The 24,723-nt window shown below is 37.8% G+C and overlaps 1 protein-coding gene across 3 annotated transcripts in view; it reads right to left on the bottom strand.

Moving 5' to 3' along the window:
* Positions 1-24,723, bottom strand: part of LOC143357088 (uncharacterized) — a 205,559-nt gene that overhangs the window by 163,848 nt on the left and 16,988 nt on the right. Inside the window, exons 1-2 of one of the 3 annotated variants that reach the window (XM_076793304.1) lie at positions 19,953-20,121; positions 14,070-14,259 (exon numbers count right to left, since the gene is read on the bottom strand). The exons of 1 other annotated variant lie outside the window; for it this stretch is intronic. The gene's annotated coding sequence lies outside the window, so the exon portion shown is untranslated. Of the gene's footprint in view, positions 1-14,069; positions 14,260-15,820; positions 16,126-19,952; positions 20,122-24,723 lie in introns of those variants that run through there. One more of the 3 variants, XM_076793303.1, reaches the window with a different exon arrangement.

The following is a 24,723-nucleotide window of genomic DNA, read 5'->3' as shown; positions in this document are numbered from 1 at the left end:
CATTTATGACAAAAATGGGCAAGTACAATTTAAAGGACTGGACATATTAAAAAGAATTCAGGGCATCATTCGTATTCGTTTTAGCTTAATAAAATAATTAAAAGAAGAAAGACATTTGTATTTCGCTCCTGTGTCTTGCAATCAATGCAAACATTTCTTATTTTGCATAGAGATCCGCAGTCTAATAATTATATATGTACATGACAAGCCCCCTTTTCTGTTATTGCCCAACACAGGGCAGTTTCGCATTACGGCATCTTTAAATCGCATAATCCTCCGTAACAATATTTTTATATTCTACCAGTTCTATCGAAGCTTTTACTTTCAAGTATTCTTTTATCTCTATTCTCACCAGAACTTATGAAAACGCTTTTTTTTTAATGTTTTACGGTCCACGTTTCGCAACTCTTTCCGATCCCAGATTGATAGTGTTAAAGGTTTCACTTCAGGCGTTCGAGTACTTGTGTGGCCGGTTGCATACGTACGCATACAGTGACGAGGAACGTTGAACAATAACAAAGAATTCCACGAGTCCCAATGGGAAATGCTCGACACGCCATTTAACTATTGCATCATTGTATTTTCACTTAGCCGCCGAAAGAGAAGGAAGTCCTTTTCTGCGTTCGACGTGGGAACAGCAAAGCCACGCGGTCGCATTCACTGCCACACGGTGACCTTACATAATTGTTACGTAACGAGAACGGCAACGAGGCTGCCGTTTAAACAGCGCTCTATCGGAAACAGGATATTAATCCGGCGGTTAGTACAAGCGTGCGTACCCAACCAGCTCGCAGAAATATATCCTCTTGTTACGTCCCGGCCTCGAGACAAAGATAAAAAGCGGCTCAGGCTCGGCAAGGACGGTAGCTTCGCGGGCCCCGGGAAAATTTAGCGTTGCTTTTGTACGTCGAATCCGACGCCGCTAATTAGCGGCGGGCAAATACGTTCATTAGCAAGTCCAACAACGGTCTGGACATTTCGGATTCTATCCCTACCGCCGGCATCGTTCTGTCTCGCGCAATTCTCTTTTCCCCCTCCCCTCCCCACCCCTCCCCTCTCCTAAACCCTGCTTCTCTGTTCATTTTTCCTCGGCAATTTTCGTTACGTCCAATCATTTCCGTTCAGCATCGGCATAATTACGCGCAAGGACGTTCCGGTTGTTTTCGCAATTAGTTCCGAAAGCGGTCCAATTTGGAGCGGCCGTTGCGCCGTTATTGTCAAAAGCGATGCCGTTCCGACAGAATTATTTCGGCCGTCGACTGCGAATTAACGTTAACCCGCCCCTGGCGTACCCCCCCCCCTTCCCACGCTTCAACCGTGTCCCGTTCAACGAAATTTCGTACACAGGCCGATACGATTCGCGAATGCTCGCAGAAACGTTAACCGAACACCCCTCCCCCGGTCCTTCGCGATGCAGTGACGCGCCGCGAAAAATTAGTTTTCTCGACAAAAGGCCCATTTTCTTGTCGGGAAGTTCACAACTTTTATCTGCTGTCGGAACATACAATGTACGATAAACGGAATTTGTATGTGTGCAGATGTTTACAAAACTACATCCTTGAAAATGGAGTGGTTTTTTTAGAAGAACGTGAAAATTTGCGACGTGACGAGCAAACAAATTTGGAGATAATTGCTAGTGGCAGGAATTCCGAAGAAAATAGGAAATATCGCTTCTTATAGTTCGTTCGACAATTTCATTGAAATTGGATAACGTTGTCGCGTGGAAATGAAGTGCTACAAGCTGCTTTCTTTGAAACTACTATAGATGTAAACTCGAAATTTTAGGATTTTAGATGATAAAATATTCTAGTAAAATATCTACTTTTCTCGGTATTTTTAAAGTCGCATCAACCTCTTGGTTTTTAACGGCTATGCTTTTCTGAGGGTGAGTTTCTTAATCATCATAGCAGCCTGTGTAACTAGAATGCCTGAAAGTAATTCATAATTTTCTCAAACAATGTTCCGTAAGAATTTAGAATCAACTTAACACTTATGTAATATAAGCTACATGCAAAAATATTGTACTTGCCAAATAAACCACTCGGTTTAAAGCAATAATAAATGAATAAGTAAATATTATTTTGTCGATAGGTGTCATGAAACTTTTGAAATACTGGAATAACTCTGCTGTATTCTTTGACTATTTTAGATCTCATTCATATTTTTATTTCTGTGTTATTATGATAATTGTGTAATTATTCTTTGCTAAATTCTGCCTTTATTTGTCAGATTTCATGTTTGAAAAATCATGAGAATTCAATTCATGAGAAAATTCATGAGACTATATTCAATTCAAGGTTCAATTGAAGGTCTCACTAGGTTTAAATTAGACATACATTAGCTAGCATGATTGACGTATTTACAAAAACAAAGAACTAGGTTGTCCTAAACGTTCTTTACGTTTTACGATATTAGGAAACACTAGTAGGTACGAACAACGCGATTATCTGTTCGTTAAGGCCTCATTATTTCCGAGACTTTCACTTTTATAGCCGAGCTATTTGCTTGCTAATTTGCATTGTGCGTATCGGATAAAAACGAAAGGAATTTTTTAGGCAACCTAATACTTCGACCCAGAGTGTCGAAATCGTCATTAAATTACTCCATTTCCGGTTCATAAATAAAATAAATAACTGTTTGATCAAGAACAACAAAATGTCTACCGGGTCTACAAAAAAGTGCCTTCGAAAATTACGTTTAAAGAAATAGATAAACAAAGCTGTGAACTGTTCAACGCATCGTAAATTTTCTCAGTCGTAAAAAAGGTCCATCGTCCAAGGATTAATTAATTATGTTGCGTAACTTTTCAATTCTGAGCACTTACGAAGACATGGTAAAAGACACGTAAGATTCGGATAACAAGCATTTGACCATAATCAACGCAATATGGTTTATACCAATATGAATTCTACCATTATTTTTTAAATTAAGAGAATGAAGAGTCTGTGAGTAGTTAGTACACGACTGTCGAGTTAACTCGTCATCCTCGATTAACACTAAACCTATCACGGTCAAAACGACCGGTTTTATATTTTACAATTATTGAAACGATAAAAATTCATTTATGGGAACTAGTGGAATAAATTTCCTTATCCAAGCATTTATTATATTGGAAATTATGGGCAATCTCAATAAATTTAGGGTTGCCATTTTTATGAGGCAATATTTACCAGTTAATGCTTTCTAGGTTTAGTGCTAAAAGGTTATAACACTCCTGGATACCTCAGAACTTCAATAAACTGGCAGAAATTTGGAACTTCCCGTGGTCGGATGGCAGCTTTGAAAGACTGCGCAGCGTCCTGGCTCCGGGCGATCGAGAATGTCTCATTTCTTCGTCGTCCAGCACATCGCCGAGGTCCGCGATTCGAGGCCTAATTATTCCGGCCGAGTAACTGTCTCGCTGCTCGACACTAATGCTTTCTAATGCCCATCGACGGTGTGCACGTGTTCCTTTGTTCGTGAGGAGACTGGATCCAGGCGGTAGCTGTTCGCGAACGTGTGCATGAAAAATTGCCCGCTCGATCCCGAGGTATCCCACGATTTTGCAACGTTGACTATCCCTGATCCGCGAGGCAAGCAGGAACAAAACGACAGAGCGCGACGAACGTATACAAAAATCGAAAAAGTCGTTGCTAATTATCGATGGGATTAAACCCGTTCACTGCCGTAGGAATGAATGCTATAATAAAAGCCATCGATATTTTTAAAATACATCAAATTGTACACGTGCTTCAGGTCTTCTCTATCTTTTCAGTTAAAAAAAAAAAAGAGAAACCCTTAGACCGTTCATGCCATAGGGATAAACTTAAAATTAGGTTGTCCTGAAACTGCATTTCGTTTTTGGCCAATGCATACAATACAGCATAGTTCTTTAACATGTTAAGTGCCACACCAGCAACCACTAAAGTACCAACAAATTAATTTTCTAGTTGAAAGAATTTTTTCACTGAAAAGTCAAAATTTAGTTACTATTATTGTAACTGTTTTGTACTTCATAGATCCTAACGAAGCTTTGGCAGTCAGGGTGTTCAACGGTTATACACTGAGAGTCGAGTATTGAAAACATTAATGCTTCATATAGAAGCTTCTAAAATTGTTATACAACTAAAAGCTTCTAATAGATAAATTTTAACTCGTCTAGACCTGAAATAAATTCCGTCAGAATTTTATGGAACTGAAATGAAATGATGCTTGAGTGATCAGTAAATTATTATTAAAAACTCTATGGTATAAAATCAAACAGCAATCAAAATCTACAGCTAATCTCCAAATTTACCTTCGAAACACTTAACGGGTCCTCAATTTTCCATGCACATCGGGTGCGTAACAAAAATCTCGTCGAAAACGACCAGACAAGTAATAAATCAGCCAAAAGCGAAACGAGCGTCCGTCATCCGTCAAACCGTATTTCAATTGTTACCGACATAAGACAATATTAACGATCCGTTTGACAGACAGCACGAAAATCAGTCAGTCCCATGACTATACACCCTCCCACACACACGCAGATACGTACGCAGAAACACTGGAACAAATTACGGAAAATCTGGCGGTCGTATGGAATCCTCCGGGGCTGCGAAATGCGTGCACATGATGGGCTCATAAAAAGATTTTGAGATAAATTGAAATTGATTTTCCCGCGCGGTCGACAACGATTCTATATCAAAACGCAAATGTGAGTCGCTGAAAAATTCAGCCCGGTCTGTTTGCGGTGCGGAGGGCAAAAATTCCAGTCGGTCGTTGTGCGCGTGAACGCGCAGGGGTAGTTACCCCCGGAACGTCGCGCCGATCGTGGAAACAACGAATGCCGGATCGGTAATTGCTCCACAATCGACGTGTAACCGTATGCATGCATGCATGAGCCGGAATGTATGCGGGCTGCAGTGTTTAATTGCGCCTACGTTACGACCGATCGCGGTGTATGCGATCGTTAATGCTTTCTAATGCCCGCCGATGAGAATCGCTTGTCCTTTTGTTCGCGTCGGTGTTCCCCTGATTGCCGAAATTTTTGGTTCGTTCTTTTTTTTTCTGGTACGCCAGAGCCGCCCGCGTCCGAATTAATTGGACGTGCTCCGATAAAAACATTTTACCCGGAACTTATAAAATTTATCTCCTTGAGCCGTCTTTTTGTATTCAATCAGCACCACTGAACTACGGATTTTATGCATTTATTGCAAACATGAATAAGCTAAATACAAAATTGAAGGAATAGAAGGACTTTAGAATATTCTTACACTATTTTCGACTTAATCGGATTATTAACCGAAAAAAAATCATTATGCAGAACATTTTTACTTTGTATAAAGAAGACGCTATAAATCTTCTTTCCTTGTACCATATAAGCTTTTAAATAAATTCTACCGCGGCTCCAAAAAGTCTCGACACACTACTTTTACAATTTCGTAAAATATAATCACGCAGCAAAAGCATGAACTCAGTTTATGTCTGGAGATCCCTATTTCCTTTCATTTTTGTCTGAGACATTTCTGCATCTAGCGGGTGAAACGCTTATAAAATCAGTGGAAAATTTTCGTCGTCACTGCAATTACCATTGACGTGTCAAGAATGGAGTAATAAAGTCCACCTTATCCATTGTATGTCACGGAATCTAGTGGTTGCAGTCGCCTAACGATCGGACAAATCTGAAAGTGAACGGAGGGAGAAGGGGTCGGAATAATACCAAGGAAATGGCACGATCTGCACCCGCAAAACGACACGGAACATGACGTAATGATGACCTAAGTGACGGATATAATACGGCAATTATTTCACAGTGTTCCGTGGTTTGCTACGTACCCTCGAGTTCCTGACTCGTTCTAGAATTATTCCTGTGGCGAGCTCGTGTTGCGAGTTCGTGTTACACGTCGTTCAAGAATATTTAGAGTATTAATTAATTATGAAAATTGTTGCGTTGCAAGAGTACGCTTGTGGTTTCTTGGAAGGGAGTTCAACGAACGGTAACATTAGTTTTTACATTTTATAAAACTCTGCGTACGTTAAAGATTTTCCAATTACTGAATGGGACTCGTGCGATTCTATTTCACAGGAGAATGCAAACTGTATAAAATACCAAAGGCGTCGTGCAATGACAGAGCAATTCTTTTACTATGCGCGCAACGGCGTTTAAAAGGGTTGTAGAACCGCGAATTTTTTGATGTTAGACAATGCGCGTACGTCAGGTGACTCGGACGGGCGAATTTCGTTGCTGTTGAGCAATCTGACAGGATTGTTAATGCCCTACGGAACATCGTATCACGATTATCCAGGAGTGCAAATTGCCCTCCGGATACTCAGAAGCGGACTTTCAAGTTCTGGCGTCTTAATGGCTTTGGCGCGCACTCGGTGCGTTGTGGCGGATTTAACCAGCCTTCGCGCGGAACAGAGTTAACTTCGAGTTAACCACACCGAGCAAACGCGCGACTCGATTTCTTCCTCGAAATCGGAACAAAATTACGAAAATACACTCGGTATGCTCAAATTTATCGCTAAAGTTAACCCCCTCGGTCACTATCGCCCTCTAATAGCAGCGACAGCAACTCCCGTAAAACAATAGGACACCTTATGTCCCACGAAACTAATGGAACATCTAACAATGTTTCTATGAAACTTTCACCAGCATATCCGTGGCATTAAAATTATACAAAAACGGGATCATGTTTACCTGTCGTGACCACGATATAGTGGAACCTCGATTATCCGAACTGGAATGTGAGTATTCGGATAATAGAACGTTAATCTAGTTGATTTTTATAGTGAATCGTGGACAGCTTTAACTGTTTAAATGCGAAACGTTATAAATGGACCAATTGACCAATGAATGAACATCAATTTCTAACAAATGAACAGAGTTACAAAAGAATTACTATTAGGTCGTCCCTTAAGTTCGTGCCGTGGATATGTTTATATTATTCACCATTGAAAAGTATTTTAATGAAAAACGGCAGAAATTTTATAGTGACGGTATGATGTATTTGCCAAAAAGGTCAGAAGAGGTTGTGGAACGAAAGGGTGATTACATATTTTATTTTTAGAATTTAAATGGTACAAGAGTGAACGGCACGAGCTTATAGGTCGACCTAATATATAAATATTTTTTCGTTGAATACAAATTATGCTCATTCTCTGAGATGGGTCCATTCACTCGGAGACTCGTCAATCCTGAGCATTTAGGCAGACGTAACAAAAATTTTACCATATTCAATATGGATACGATATAGTTTATACTAATGTGAATATTATGATAAAATAAATTGAAAGAATTATTTGTTGAACTGAGAAGAAAATAAGAAATTTTCAACAGATGATAGCAAACACAAATGACGAGTTAACTCGTCGGCCCCAGATGAAAGGTTAAAGAAAAGAGTCCTTATTTAACCAATTAGCTGTTGCGACCTCTTTGAATAATGTGTACCTAAACTGCGTCACAAAAATGAACCAGTTAGCTGTTTTTGACTCGTCATAACACAAAATATTGCCATTTCTTCATGACGAGTGTACTCGTCAAAAACAGCTAACAGGTTAATGAAGACGTGGTAAATTTTATTTCAGAATAATCCATTCCTGAACTGCTATAACGTCCGTGTCCGTTTGGTTACAATGGTAAAAAATCTTCTCGTTTATCTCTAAAAAAGTTCTGACAACTTGGAAAGGGTTGATGCTCAGGTTTAGTATTTTAAAATTTGTTGGTGTCTTCGTACATATGCAGCGTTTGACCGCGTTAAAAACTTTTCTGGCGCACTAGGGCTGTGGGTGGTCGGGGAAGGGGGCCAAAGGTGTAGAAAAATCAAGAACGGGACACGGGCGAGTCGTGCCCCGACTCGATTATCGATTCCTGCTTCCCCCGCAATCGAATTGGCCGGTTTGCCGGGGACTGCCGAACGTTTGCCCGCCAATTTACTTAGGCACGACGTGCGTGAACCTGCGACAACCTCGTTAACGTTATCGGGTACTCGGTAACGAGCAAATGCGTCGCGATTATCGGCGAATGCAAATTTCAGCTGTCCACGCACCCCTAAGACCTTAGGTTTTCGAACATATTTCATACGTATCGAGGCGAAGTTCATGTCATTTGTTGGCAAACGTTTCTCTTTTCACTTCCGTTTACAGTGACCGAAGTTGACAGTTTTGCATTTGAACAAGCAACCCCTGAAAAACCCCACAAAATTAATATAATCACACTAATTTATTTAGTTATTGTTTTAAAACATTTAAGGTTTAAGCAACCTTTTTGGTAGTGGAAATCCTCATGAACTGCGGTTTAAACAACTATATTATGCGAAATTTAATTTTCAATGTATCACAATTCGACAGAGAATTTTTATTTTGTGTAAAAGTCAGAAGTGCATTCATGAACACATTTTTTAACGATTCTAATTTAAGTCTTCAATGAGTTATTCATTCATTATGGCCAGACTGTGAACATTTATATGTAGATGAAACTGTAATAAATTGTAAATGGAATCTATTTTTAGACGCTTTTAAATGAAAATATCTACAGATGTTGCAAAAAATGGAACACGAGCAATATCAAATTTGAATAAAGCCTCCATTTCATAAAATGTACAGATTTACATCTGTTATCGAAATATAAAATCATTCGAAGTTGCAAAAATTGTGAATTAACTAGTGAATACATTTAACTTTATGTTTTAGATTCATTTTAACGAGAAATCGACAATTCTATACGACAGAATCGTTGTAAATCTTTCGAGGAATTATGGTGTTCGCTATTTTTGACTTTATCATTTCCTCTTTCATTTTCAACATAAGAATTTTCAGTGAAAAGTTCATAGAAGCTTTTATATAATTTAATTTTGTCATTCAATTTCGATGTAATGACATGTCTTCGACGTTTCCGTCAACTTCAACCATTCACGTTCATATTTAAAACACGTCGAATACACCGCGTTCGAGCTAAATTGATTCGTCACACTCAATTTTGGATGGCGAATCGAGTATAGAACGAAATTAATAGAACGTTTCACAGTAGCGGAGGCAGCGGCTGTCAAGCGTCAGGCCGAATTTTCTATTTAATATGAAAATATTCGATTCGAACGTTGATAATTGTAAAACGGAAAAATACCGGTCAGCCGGGTCCCCGTTCAAATTTATGCGATTCCGGTGAGAGCACACGGTGATTGTGTTTGGCGTAGGATAAATTGGTTAAAAAATCTACGTCGGACCGGGCCTCCCGTAAATGTTTAACAGAGGCAAACAAACGAAACTAGGATTGAATTTGCCCGGTAAATTTTGCGAACGATCAATGGAATGTCGCGTGAACGGAACGATAGTGGAAAGATCCCGTGCTCGTTGTTTAAACTTTTCGCAACAGCCGTAGTTGCTAATAGCCTTGACGCGTCAATTACTGCATAATATTAATGCTGTGAAATTTTTTATTCCTAATTTTTGGTATTGCTGTGAAATATCATCGTTTGATCGAAAAGTTTTAATCGTAATATGCAAGCAATGTTGCTAAACAATACGAGCTTATGCTTGGTTGTTTTTTTATTAATATTCTATTGCTTACTTCTTAACGGTTCGTTTATTCAGTCACGATATTTGCTCAATTAATTATTCGCGTTTTCGATCCCACTTCGTGCAACGAGCGAGGTTCTTCTGTACTCTGAATTCACATTGTGCACATTGCTGGAGAACGAAACGAACTTGCTATTGTCTACCATTCCCCTAGTAGAATTAGCATACTAAAAAGAACACGATACAATTATTACGCATTCATTACACTAAAATAAGCGTAGATTAACGCGCACACAAATTCCGTGCATTTTGCACAAAAACGACATACGCTGGTTCAATTTTGCTCTTCACAGTATAATCCGCGTGCCGAACGCTCGTCGTTCTGTAATGCGAACAACTTTGTCCCGCAATTAGTTTGCATAATGTTCTGCTGTACATTGCCGACAAATAGTTAAACTTTCAAGTTCAGTTAGCGTGTGTACGTGGCGTAGTTATCGGACAAGTTGTTTTGTCTCTTTGTTTACAGAGTTTCGCGGGGTATGACCGGATCGACCGAATCGAGGATTAAGAAAAGTTAAATTGCGAATGGGATCTCGCGATTGGGTGGGAAGATCACGGTTCTAAAATATCATTAACTATTATACTATATTTGTCACTCTATCCTGACACTCCCCTACTATCGTACGCGTTGTCGCCATTGGCCGAAGACGATGACAAAGAGCGACAGCAGATCATATCGAGACCGAATGAAATGGAATGATGACATCACAGGCTTGAGAGGTACGTCGATGCTGTGAAATCATACTATTTTACTCGGTCTCGGTGCGACCCACTATCTCTCCTCGTCATCGTCTTGGGCCAACAGCGACAATGCGTGTGGTGGTACCGTAGCCTAGTCAGAGTGAGACCGTACTCTTTATCTAGCTATCATTTGACGGACCAATACTATGCAGTACTACTTTTCGTATTGAATGTATGTTCAAATAATTTGTTATCAATCGTATTTGCAATTTTCATCGAATATTTTCTGCCAGGGATAGCAGAACACGATAAAATCGTTTCACATTTATTACAGTAAAATATGCAAGTGTAGATTAATAAGCACACCGGTCACTTTCACTAGCCAAAACGATACAAAAGGAAATTATAATTTTTTTTACAAAGGAGACATAAATTGGTTCGATCCTGGTCTTTACAATACAACCGGAGTGTCAAACGCTCGTCGTCCTGTAACGGGAACAACATTGTCCCGCAATTAGTTTGCATAACGTTCTACTGTACATTATCCAGAAATAGTTCAACTTTAAAGTTCAGTTTGCATGTGCACGTGACGTAGCTGCCGGACACAAGCTGTTTTGTCTCATGGTTTACAGAATTTCCTGGAGGTGGGAGGAGGGTAAGAAAAGTTAAATTGCGAATGGGATCTCGCGGTGGGTGGGAAGATCACGATTCGCGGAGATCACGGTGACCCACTTCCTCTTCTTTCTCACCCTTTTGTTCCGCGGTCTCGGCTTGCATACCACCGTGCCGACCGGTACACGTGAACGCAGACGGCGGATACACACAAACACGTGGCCGCAGAGGATAGGAGAGGTTCTATTAGCCGCGTAGGTACGTACCCACACATTCCTGCGGTTTCAGCAACATAACCGGATTACATCGGTTGCATAGGTGAATTAGCAGGCAAATGTTCGGTAAATTCGTTCGTTGCCCTGTCCTCGATTTAAACGTGGTATTGGCGCGCCATTTATTCCTTCGAGGAAATATCGATGGATAAGTTTACGGTAATACCTCGCACACGTTGCACCATGTGGGACCGAAGGATTGCAACCAGCGAGGTTTTACTGTATCCGACGAGAAATAGTATCCTCGGTGGCGCCAAAGTCGCCAGATCAGGGGAATTGACTGGAATTGAGGGGAAAAAGTTACCCCCTCTCTGCCAGTACTTCGTTAGTCACGTGTACGTGATAACTGCAGCGCCGCTAGTTAACGTTAACATTAACTGTGAATATTCGTTAGCATCAACGAATTTCATGCAAAATCCGCGGCAATATTGTTGCATCAAAGGTGCAATTCTGTAGCAAAAATAAGTGATACAAATGCTTCAGCTGCATCATTTTAGCGTTTTCCTACTTCAAGTCAAAGAAAGCAAGGCCAAACAAAATTTAATTATTAAAAATAGTTATTGAACTCCTATTGTCGACACACTTACATTCAACGACATGTAGAACGCCGTCAGCAATAAATAACTTCTGACCATTCTTTCTAACGAATTCCCTGTAACCTTCAAACTGCACTGGCTGAAAACCAAATTTTGTAATTTTTTCCATATTTTTAACATTTATACCACATATGCTATTTTTACACGCATTCTCTATAGCGTCGTAGAATAGGAAGGTAGAGTGGGGAGACAAGTCTTAATCTGGCGACCCTGGGTAACGCTGAAAGTCATTTGCAATTATAAATCGGATGCCGAATGTCCCGAGTCACTCGTCGATGTTTTATACTGTTGAGTTACATTTTTCTTTAGGTTGGAACCCAGTTCCATACTTGTTTATTGTGTTAATTAGAAATAATTAATGCATTTCAGAAGCTTAACATTTTGCTTAAGATTCGCCGATGTATGCTTCTTAATCAGATACAGTGGCTCATAGTTTCGAAAAAATGTATTCTTGGTGTTGTCGAAAGTAATTTGCAATTATAAATCAGGTTCTAAATATAATATGTTCGAAGTCACTTGTCGATGTTTTATTCAGTTGAATAACGTTTCCTGCTTTAGATTAGAACTCACTGTAATATGTTTTGTTAATACTCTTAACGCTGTGTTTGGTACAAGGACAAATGAACTGTTCAAAAAATATGACATAACGTCCACATGTCATTCAAGTATCAAGTTTTTGTTTATAGAAATATAGAAAATACTAAGGAAAGGGTGATTTGGACTTTACGGTTAACACCTAAAGTAGAAATAAAAATGGGACTTAAAATTGATATTGCTTAGAGGAAAATTAGATACGGGGTTAATTAGAAACGACGGATTAGTGCTTGACATTTTTCTCCGGATTAACTGTTATATATTTTCTTAATCACGTGAAATGGTTAATAATTCTTATTCGATCTAAGTCCTATCTTCGGTATACTAAGGGAGTAGCAGATAATCTAATTATGCAGTGTTTCACACGTTTGGCTTTAACCGTTTGCACTCTGAAATTTTGTAAACACCTGTTAAATGTCGCCCTTGGCCTCGACATAGGAGCGCAAAGGGTTAAAGTTTCGCCTAATCCTTCCCTATTGCGAGGAGTTACTTTAATAATGTTTGTGGCTATGAGATTCGGGTAAGTTATTCCCTAACAAACTGAAGTCTATCAAAGTCAAAGTCCATCGGCCCCAAACTTGCTTCCATTTCCCAAGAGAATTCATGATCAGTAAGTTCCATTGGTATATCAAAATTATCTGCAGCAACTCCGCCCAGTTCCCATTTAGCAAGTCAATATCAAGCGGACGGTCTTCTAATCGAGTATTTTAATTATTAAATTTCCTATTGCCGCAGTCGTACGTCCATTAACATCCACATATGTCTATATTCGCGATCACGTTCGATTCAGTCGCTTCAGAAATTTCTTCACTTCAACAACTTTCAAAATTGCTGTAGGATTTCTGCAAAATACATAATATATAAATTATATTATATATAACTATATGTATAATTATATTATATACATATATAATTAAATACATATTATTATATACATATATAATTAAATACATATTATTATATACATATATAATTAATATAATTATATTATATACATATATAATATATACATTTTTTAGAATATATATGAACTTAATGTATTATAGACAAATTTTGAAAGCTGTCAATTCGATAGGCAATGAAATTTATCGCAGGGTTTCAAACATTCAACGTGCTTTTTCCTAAAATGCAACAATCTGACTGATTATCATAGTATTTCAAGAATCAATCATATAATAGAAATAAGAATATTCTTTGTCTTCTATGTGTTCCGCTTTAAATTCCTGCTATAATACTAATAAAAAAAAAATATTTCTAACTTTAACCATTCTAATTAACATGTGTCTAAAAGCACAACTTTATAGAACGTTTTTTAATCATGTATAAAATATTTTTTAAAACTGAACTATTAAAATAAAGTTAAATTGTTAACACATTCGCACATGCTTTTTTAGATTTTTCAACTTACGCCTTATATGTTCTATTTTAGTTTTACGAGTGATACATATTAATTCGTTAAAAAGTTGGAATGATTTCTATACAGTAATGTAGCTTTGCAAAGCGTTACGAATTTATCCATAATTGACCTAAAGCAGGAAATGAATTATGCAAAAATGAAAAGTCCGATAAATAACATTAATTTATAGAAGTCAGTAGTTCTATTCAAGCCCTGGTTTTGTCGTCAAAAATTCTCGAAAAATCATAGTGGTAATCGTTAAACGTACCCGGTGATGAAGAATGATTGCCGTTTCCAGGACTGTAAGAGCAACTTTTAGCGTTGGAAATCGATAAAAAATTTCGCGAGACTCACACACCCGTAAAACTTCATCTTTCGACTCACCGTTTCTTCAAACCGCTGCAGCCAATTCTTCCTCCGTTCTCCTTTCCTGTTGAGACGTTCAGATGTTCAGCAACCACAGACTGTTACACATCAGATTGTTTCGCACCAGAGACACTGGGGGAACGTCACTTAAAATTCCGCGACGTGTCCCTCACGGACAGAGTACACCTTCGCGCGTACGACGACAACACTGAAACGGAACAATCTGTCGGCGATTCGAACGGCAACGAAATTCGCGAATGGAACACGTGCGCGCGCGAGGAAACTTCAATATTTCGCAGGAATCGAGATCGGAATTATTTCGATGCGATACCGGTATAATAAGCCGTTGCACTCCTATAATTATATTCGCGCATTGTTTGCCCGGTATTTTTGCGAAATTATTCTTGCGTTACGCGTCCTACAAACTAAATGATGCATCCCTGTACACAATTTTCCAGTAAGATAACATTTTCACTTTATGTTTCATATCCTGTTACAAACAAAAGAATTTTTGCACCGGCTTTGCATAGAAACGCGTAGAACAAAGCGAAACTGAGTGGATCCTTTAGAAATTATAATTATTGGGTTTAGAAGTTCAGAATAGCTAAATTGTGTATCCCTGTACACAATTTTCCAGTTGTTGTTTTCAGAACGTTTTTACTTTATGTTTTATACTCAGGTATGAATAAAAAGATTTCTTTACCGCTTTTAAGTTTTAAATGAAGCTGAGTTAATTCTTTGAAAAATTGTATTTTCTAGGTTTGTAACTTTGGAATACCGTACTGTGTTCATCAAGAACTATTTTGACAAGAAAATTAGCATACTTATTTCTTCACAGTAGGAATGACGTTATTAAATTTAATGAATATTTTGTCTACACTGTTTTAGTTATAACTACTATAATTTTTTAAGAAATTAACCGAATATCATTTTGTTCCTCAGATTTTGATGCAACTTTATAGTTGAAAGCCAGCACCAATGTTTGCCACCACCATCAAATAGAATATTAGTCAAATAAAATGAAAAAAATAGTAATTTTAATGAATTTTAGCTACTGTAGAGTATAGAAAGTTCTGGAAGTAAGAACAACAGCGCAGTAAATAATTATTTATTACTTCCTGGATGTTTATTAAAAATCTTTGCGTTAGATTTTCTTACTACCCCTGCAATGAACGTCTAGCAAAAGAAAGTGGATACTGTAGATTTACAATTAGATTACATCGACCTTTTGGAATGAAAATCAGCATCCTGATCGGATTTCCACTATAGCCGTTTATCTCGTTGAATAATTGAATTAATATGTTGCTACCCCTAATTGGTTCGCTGACTACCTACAGTGTTAAAAATGTTTTATCAAATGCAACGCACCTACTTTACAAAATATTGAAATAAAATGAACTGAAGAAAGTCTTGGAGTATCTGAACATTGTACCGTGCACTATAACTTGAACCTTAGATAACTATCGACCGGGACAGCTCACTAACAAGAAAAATATTTTTAGAAAAATTCTTCACAAAGAAACAGGACGCGTGAAACGAAACAGTTATATTTGATATTGAATTTCTAGTTTGAAACATTTGACAGATCGTCTAATATCGCATGATTCCAATAAGAAAACGTATAAAATTACTTTGACTGTCCTTGAGTAAACTCTGAGATTGTGAACGTCGCGTATGCCTGAGACGATGGTGGCAAACGTGTTGAGAAATGAAATGTTTCAGAAAGATGAATAAATCATTTAAGGAGAGCTTATTGAACTTGAACGTACATCGATTTCTCTCAGATACGGATCGAACGACTTAAACAACCTTCGCGTTTCAACGCCACGAACTGTAAGAACCGGAAATCTCTGACTTCAGGTTTAATCGATGCCGAGACTGAAGCCTGTCGAACGAGCAAAAACGTGAAGATATTAAAGGCGAGGTGAATTTTCTGGATCGACAAAAGATTTCCACAAAAGGGACCGCAAGGCGTGAGACTTTGAAGCGCACTGTGTAGCACAACGTGCGGTTGTTTCCGGATCGGCCAGACGTTGTCACCGATTTTTGTCGACCGGGGCCTTAAAAGCGACCACGCAGTCAGCCCTGTTAGCCCACCACGCAAACTGAAAACCGAACGCGGTTTAACATGAGTTGCCAAGGTTGTTGCGTAACCTTCGTCAATTTGTCGGACGAAAAAGTTCGCGGTTTCTGCCATTTCGACTGCATCCGGTGCAGGCGCAGTTGTACTGTTGGATGCGAAGAGGACATCAACGCCAATTAACACTTTGACTGCCATACTAGAAACCTCAAAAATTCCATAAAATCAAAGTAAGTTATTTAATGAAATAAAAATTGAAAAAATTAAATGTACGATATTGAGTAGTCATCCAACCTTCTTGCATTTTACCGATCCTAATCAAATTTGGTAGAGTGAATATATTAACTTAAAAATTCATTTTAAAACCTGGACAAATAATTCCGTCACCCACATTTGGGTGACATGGCAGTCAACGTGTTAACAGTTTCCATAAAAACGACCGTAAACAGTTGACAGTTAAATATTTCCTTATGAAAAAATATATCAAACTTTAGTCTTGGCATAACTATTTCATATATAAAAATTTATTGTTAAACTTATCCATGAATCATTATTAAATTTTCAATTAATCTCGTGTATTGGTAGATCACTAGTTGTAAGCATGTTAATTGTAGACACAAATATGTGCCTCAAATGTGAAAGAAAGGATCTAAAGACAGTGTTAATTTATTTTCCACTTTTTAGAAGCTCCTGTATTTTCTAATTAATACAGACAATTTTGATTCCGGCATAAAAGTTCGCAATCTACTGCTTACTTACAGAGAAATCCGAAACGGTTTAATTCGTTTCTAGAAAAAATTCGTCCCTGAAGAGATCGATCAACATCGATGCAAGTTATGCAATGAAAAGTTGCAAACGTGTTGAACGAAATCCGCGGACGCCGTCAAATAAAATTCGTGGCACCGATTTTCCTTCCTGTTTACCGGGAATCACGGTCGATTGATTAGCAATGAAACCAAGCGCTAACGGGCCCTAATGCCTCGACGGATCCTACACACCGATTGATCATCTCCAGCCAATCAGATACCTCGTAACCGGTGCTTGACCAAACAAATTATTTCCCCCCGATTAGAGCGACCCTGGTTCCCGCGGTATCATCCGGGAGGTCCGGCGGTCGGCGAATCGTTCGATGATTAACTTGCACGCGAATCTAGAACCGCACTCGGGGTTTTCGGCCACGCCGTTCTGAACAGTTCTGAACAGTTCTGAACAATATCCTCCGCGGCCGCGTTCCGCTCCGAACACCGGACACGCGGCCGCGGCCCCTGATGTAATGTCATCAAACGTTCCGCGGAATAGACCGATGCCTCGTTTAACATCGAACGAGCCGGCCATTAGCTGCACCGTACATAGAACAGTTGTCATCGGTTGATAGCGACTGTTACCGTTTCACTTAGACGATGCTGCCAATTCGGTTTTAGGTCGAAGGTCAGGAACGTTTTTAGCTAAAATACATGTTTCATTCGGTAGTGAACACATGGAAAATTCAATACGATCGCTTGAATGGCCATCGAGAAGAAGGAACATGAATGCCAAAAAATTTGATCTTACAGAAGAATTCAATTTTGTGAACATTTTTCGCGTACTTACAGTACTTGAAAATTGTTTTAATCATACGCTTTCGTTTGATTCTATCCGACTATACAGCTTTTTCTCGCGAGTGTAAGGTCCCACCAACATCTCAATTTATTAGCTAATTTATCAGCGACTAGGGTGAAGGGCCCAATTACTGTGCCTATATTAATTATACTTATTTTTAAAGAGTAATGAAAGTTAAAAAAGGGATATTAAATTTTTGTCATTAAAATCAGTTTTAATTCAATTCATTCGTTTTATATCTTTTAAAATAATCATTATGCTTTAAAAATAAGTATAATTAATACAGGTACAGTGATTGGTACCCCCACAGTAATTGTGTCCGTCACCCTACTTGGTAATTGAATTCTTTACAACATGGAGTTTACATTTTAAATACGGTTTCTAAGGTGTACGTCGTTAATGATCGAGAGTACTGCAATTGCGTGGGCTTTTTTATTGTAAGGGCTTTTTAAAAGTCTGTTGTTATTTTGTATTTGCTTGTGTATAATTTTTCACGTTTATTCTCATTACTATAACACGTTCGACACTAACGTCGCATATGTTTCGATCATATTTACAAATTTTATTACTTAGCATAGTGTAACATTGAGGGAGTTTATGATTTTTCTGTAATGAATTAAATAAGCTATTGGAATGATGAAAACAAGTAAAAGAAATGAAATATTAAAAACTTGAATAAAACAAAATTACATTAATGAGCAAAGCAAGTTAAGTACGTATTCGTGTCAGTTACACGTTAATTATGTGGTTCATTACGTTCTCATCACAATTAGATTTCACAGTTTTACCCCTAATAACACCCTACGCGTTCACTAGCAATCCCAGGCTGTACATAGTCTAAGAATTCTGGTGATAATCATCAAGTAAATCGAGCGCATAGTTGCACTAATGATGCGCATGGGTTAACAGCGTATATATTTTCTGCTAATTACCATGAAAAGTTTGTTAGGTATGTTCCGACGAGGTGTTACAAAACATGATTTCGTTCCTTGTTCTACTTTCCTCGCTATTGCTTCTAACGTGTTGCAACATTTTGTTCGCATGTTTCGCGTTTGTTGAAACTTTAGACAGCTGATCGGTGATTCAAGTCAGTTATAGAAAGCTATTCCTAATTATAAAGAATACTATTCGGGTTCAATGCTGTGTGTATCAATATTTATAGAACTACAAATTCCACAGGTCTAATTGATAATGTATATTAATATAAAATCTATTTCCTCATGTCCACATGTTTCAAACAATCTATTGGCAAAAAAAAAAAATGAGCGTGAGAAATTAACGAATACACTTTTATATTAATAATTAATTTTATGCTGAATTTACGGTGCTTGAGTGTGGGTTAAGAAATTAACAAAACTATATTGCTCGAACTGATAACACCATTAGCTGTTGATTCATTCAACAGACAATGATTTCGACTTCAATTCACTTAACACTGTAACATTTATATCGGGTCATTTCTGACGCACGTGTTGCAAAACGTCATGTTCAAAGAAGTACTATGATCACTAAACCAATTAATATGTTTAACTCCTAGAAGATCTATTACATACAACGAGACTGCGGATTTTATACATTTAGAACAAAAATGCGAAGATAAAATTTGGAAAGAATAAATCAATTTAAGAACATCGATGCATTGCCACGAATTCATTAAAATTATTAAAGGAACAATTTTCTATTTGGTTCTAACTTGTCGCGATTCGGGTAGAAAATTTTTATTTTGTATAAAGATCCGCAGACTAACTATAACGTATCGGAAGAGACATTGATTCATTTCAACAGAGGTGGAAGAAATCTAAAAACTCATGTCGTCCGATGGAAATGTGTTTATAGCATCGATCTGTCCAAACAAGCAATTTTTCAAGAAACAGAACTAAAATCATGTCTAAGAACATGTAAGTACAGCGTGCGAAATTGATTCGACGAAGCTAGAGCAAAAATAATTACTTTTAGACAAAGCCAAAAAGAAACTCGGACAAAGCTGTTCCAAAAAGCATTTCCAGCTACAAAACCACAAAGAAGCTTCCTTCTAGCGAACCTCGTTGCATCCCCAGGTCCCAAGAATATCCCCGAAAACCAAAAATTCAGAGTTCGAACAGTATTCTCATTAAATATCTCCTTCGGCGCGTAAGTCTAACAAAAACCCCAAAAGCTCGGCCTGTTCTCGTTCCCGGGAATATTCGCCTCGTTCGATTCGCGTTCCGTTCCGTTCGACGAACCTTTTTCTCCAGAATTTCACTGCACACAAGAGAGCGAGAGAGGGCGGGAGAGACCGATACGTTCGACGTAGCTCGAATAAGGATCGCGATCGTTTCGCGCGAAGCCACGGGCCGATCTCGGGGACGTGTTCGCAACACTCGATGCACGTGTATACACGGTCGGAATCGAATCGAATCGAATCGAACCGAATCGGATCGGATCAGATCGGATCGAATCGAACCGCGTGAACGCGGACAAATAGAAACGGAAGCACGGTGAAACCGGAAGACGATGTGTGTCGGTGATCAGCGTGATTCCTCTACCTTCGGGATTCTCTGTGTCATCGGCACCGGGTTTTCGTATCGCGACCCGTCAGCATGATCGAGAGAGCGCACGTGACACTGCGAGCGGCACGCGAGTTTGCCGACGATCGTTTCCTGAAGAGTTGCTAGGCTCCAGATGGAGGTCTACCGAGACACTGACGACCACTCTCGCTACGAGGACATTCCCCGATTCTCAGGTGAACCGACCGCCGTGGAACAAACAGAGACCGAGAACGGAGACGGTGACTACGCAGGAGAAAGAGAAAGAAAGGATCGGCCGTTCCCGATCTCTACCTTCTACTCTTTCTTGGCCAAGCCTTCCTTCGCTATATCGCCGACCTCTCTTTCCCTCGCCGGTCCTCGATCGCGCCAACTTTTCACGATTTTCTCCTTTCTCCTTCCCGCTCTGACAAACTCGTGAAAGAGGGAGAGAGCGAGACGTTCCGTAAATGACCACCAGAACTGCCGCTCCACTTTGCTACGCGTGCTCACGACAAATGGCACACCTTGGCTTTTTTCCGGAGCTTTCGTAATTTGGGCTTTCAATCCGGTACGGTGGGCGGTTTGGCCGATTTAGAAGCTCTTTTCATACTTTCTACAACCGATATACGTATGTGGAGTAGAACTTTGGTAGTTCGAATCTAAAATTTTCGAGTTTTTCGTACGCGTTGGTTCACCCAACTTCAGGGTTTTCCGGAGCTTTCAAAGTTTGGGTTTCTGGCTAGGGCTCTATGGACGATTTGGAATGTGTCAAGTGCGAAAGTAGATTCTTTCCACAAAATTTAATTTCGCTCTTTTTTTAAATAGTAGAGTGAAATGACCATTTCGTGATTAAGGTAAACGTCAGTCGATTTTGATCGAAAATATAGCGAAGGTTGGCAAAGGATATGCATCTTCTCATTGGTCCATCCGATTACCATTTTTTTCGAATTACTAAAACATTATTTACTCGAGTTTCAAAGCAGTTGACGATTTACGAACTTGGTTTTAATAAATTTAATAGTTCATGACTTCACTTAATAGTTTAAGATTAACTTCTCAAATCTGTGACATTTTACATAAAGCATCACAAATTACCCGAATTTTTCTGAGAAAGCTCTGAAAATGGGAGAAAGTCCTTTACGATATCCTGTGCCGTTCATGACATTGTGAAAATACGTATTTATACTATTTAGCGAAAGTTTCGATGATGCAGTGGAACGATCGATTACAGGAACTAGTCGAGCAACATTGTGATCGGGAAATCAGCGATCAATGTTTTAATGCATGCATAAGTGTATAGCAGAATAACGATAGCACTATAAGTATAATATTCATATATTTTAAGAATTTAGAGAGCTATACTAATTCAATCATTATCATGTTTTCATGATCTTTAACAATCATCGCTGTTTATAAAAGAGAAAAGATTAGTAAACGAAATTGCGTTTAAATTCTATTTGAACCAAAACTAAATAAAATATACAATACGAACAATTTACATACCATCTTAATATTGAAAATATTAATTCCTCCTGGAAAATATTCACTTTACAATTTTTAAAAGCGTTTTTTGTAAAGCCTTCTGTACAAACCTTTATTGTAAATGAGGTTTATACAATTGTATATATTTTCTTCAATGTTTAAATAGGATTTTTACATATACATAATTAAAAGCAAATTTTAATTATTGTAAGTATTTCCTATAGATGTTTACAATACTTTTTCTTAAATAAGAATTTTGGTACAAGAATAGTACTTTCCAATTATCTATTATCCCAGTACATACCCATTTCCAGCCGAACGACGCAAAAAGTCGACCAAGTTCGAATATTTCTGTGTCTCAGTGTGCACGTGTTCGTTATCGATCGACTGCATTGTTTCGTGTGAAAATATTAGTTTTGGTTTTACTCCTGAGGGGACCTCGAGGTGACGATAAATCGAAACCTAGAGAGCAACTGCGTGGGTCTTGTTAATTGATTGCGCAACCAATTTCTCGATGGAATTAGACTTGGAGATTGCGAAAAAAGTCTACAACGACTCTTTTGCGTTTGTCACCACGTGGGCGTGCTATAGAAGATTTGGACGGATTAAATTATTGCGCTGGGTCACAGCGTCCAATTCGCGTCAGTTGTCAGCCTGTCGATAGATTTCTGGCATATCCGCCACGGAATGCGGAATAACGGATTCCGATGGCCAGTCTCGCGTTGCAATATTGTTTATAATTAATGGTTGCAGGAGACAGCGACCTTTACCATTGCTTTCGCTTGCACCATCCTTTCCCGAACTTTTTTTGGCTTGTAGCTCTCTTTTCAACGATCTTTTCAGTTACTGAACCCGTCACGAAAATTATCCTCATTTCTAAAATTTTTTAGAATAGTTGTAAGCATAATTTTTCAATATTAACCCTTTGCACTCGGCGCTATTTTCATTCTAAAACTGAATTTTTCTTCCGTCTTAGAATATTTTCATTTTACTCGTACGAAACTGATCCGATTTTCACATATAATATTTACATGTTTAGTAATCTATTGAATACAAATTTTGTAATGTAACAAATATTTTGTAATATTTTTTGTAATTTCTTTGAAATAATGCCACAACAATTTCTAGTGGTGCTTCAGAGTCACCACTCGAGTGCTAAGGATTAAACACACTACTCCACAGGATTAAATTATTCTTATTATCAAACCGATTATCAAACCGATTTTGAAACTATTTTAAAAATGTTAAACGCATTACTGTACACAATTAAGCAATCTCTTTTATTTTATCTTAAACAGACTACTCCACAGGATTAGAAGGATTCAAACACCCTGATTATTATAAAATGGAGTGACAGACTATAGTTGCTTTTCTTGAAACTTTACAAATTTGGAGGACTCTACAGAGTTTAAAAAATTTAATTTCACTCTTGTTTTAATGTGACCTTATAAACGAAAGTCCCCTGGTTAAAAAGGCATTTCGAAAGTTGATTCACGATTTTCTTTCGCGGTCTTATTTTATTTTAAATGGAAAGTGTGCCGTCTGGGACCTCGTATGTGATCAATCAATTTCGGGTTATTCTGTTTCTTAAAATAAAAAGTAGACAGGATAATTGGACTTTAAGGGCATACGTTTTAAGATTTTTTTACACAAAGTTATAGGAGTTCGAAGATCGACAGTTTTTGGTTATAATTTTGGGATGCTACGATTATGTTTTAAAGTGGTGCTGTTAGATCGAAATTAAAGGTTATGAGATAACTAGAATCGGAGATTCTAACACCCACGTTGGGAAAGGAGACGAGTTTTTTACGAGATGGTCACATTCTTACCGCGAGATGACCTGGAATCTCATACATTCACTAGAATCAATCTCGTGGCATTGCGAGGCGCGGCTAGAGTCGTAACGGAATGCACTTGGAAGGCTCTATGCAAACATAAATCAACAATCTAATGTTTATATGTAACTCGCATAATGACCACTGTCGTTTAGCTCTATTTGAAATTTAAGAAATACACGAATCCTTGTTTTCGAATTTATGATTTGTCTATGTACAATTTAATGAACGTTTTGTTCCCTTTTTTAATAATTTAACATTAATTTCAAAAATTTCTGTTACATATCTGTATTATATTTCTCAATTGTTAGTTCCATTAAATTCTTAATAATCAAATATTATTGATGAAAAACTTAAATACTTGGATGTAATAATACTATATAAAAATATTATCTACAAGTCATTAAAACTGAATTGTGATAATTTTATCTGTGCATGCAAACATTACTGTGAGTCATTGTAAATTTAACTCTATTAGCATACAAAATAACGATAATTATACTGATGAGTAAATATTAATTATTTTTAGAAAATTTGTAAATATAGGGTTTCATTACATACGAGTAATATTCAAGTAAAGAAATAATTATAGGCAAACAATAGAGTAAATGTTTCACTATGTATCAATATTTATTAATCGTAAACATTATTGTTTACAGATAGTCGACCGCAGTACGGTTAATTGCCTCCTACAAGGTAAATAAATTTTCATGGCCTCAACATACGTACATGAGACTGTTATTCTATCGAGTGCCATTTATCACTGAATATCTTTTATTCATCTTTGATTTGCGGTGTAATAGTTCATTGAATTTCAGACACGGCGCAAAATGAATTAAACATAGTGTATTACATAGGAAAGAAACTCGCCCTGCGTTTCTTCGCCTGATTTAATGCAAATTGTATCGGGTGGTAATAAGAACAAATTGAAATGTATAACAAACAATCTGAAGAACATTCTTTGAGTAATCATAAAATGCAAGCCAAGTTTACAATTTTTTGGAATTAATATAATGTGCTGTGGGGGTACTAACTACTGTGCCTATATTAATTATGCTTATTTTTAAAGCATAATGAATATTAAAAAAGATAAATATATAACGTATATATTAACTGATTTTAATGAAAGAAATTTAATACCTCTTTTTACATATTCACTAAGCTCTAAA

Source organism: Halictus rubicundus, chromosome 9 (genome assembly GCF_050948215.1).
Source record: "Halictus rubicundus isolate RS-2024b chromosome 9, iyHalRubi1_principal, whole genome shotgun sequence".
In the NCBI taxonomy this organism is placed as follows: domain Eukaryota; kingdom Metazoa; phylum Arthropoda; class Insecta; order Hymenoptera; family Halictidae; genus Halictus; species Halictus rubicundus.
The sequence above is the reverse complement of the archived record's forward strand: the minus strand, read 5'-3'. Positions and strand labels throughout refer to the sequence as shown.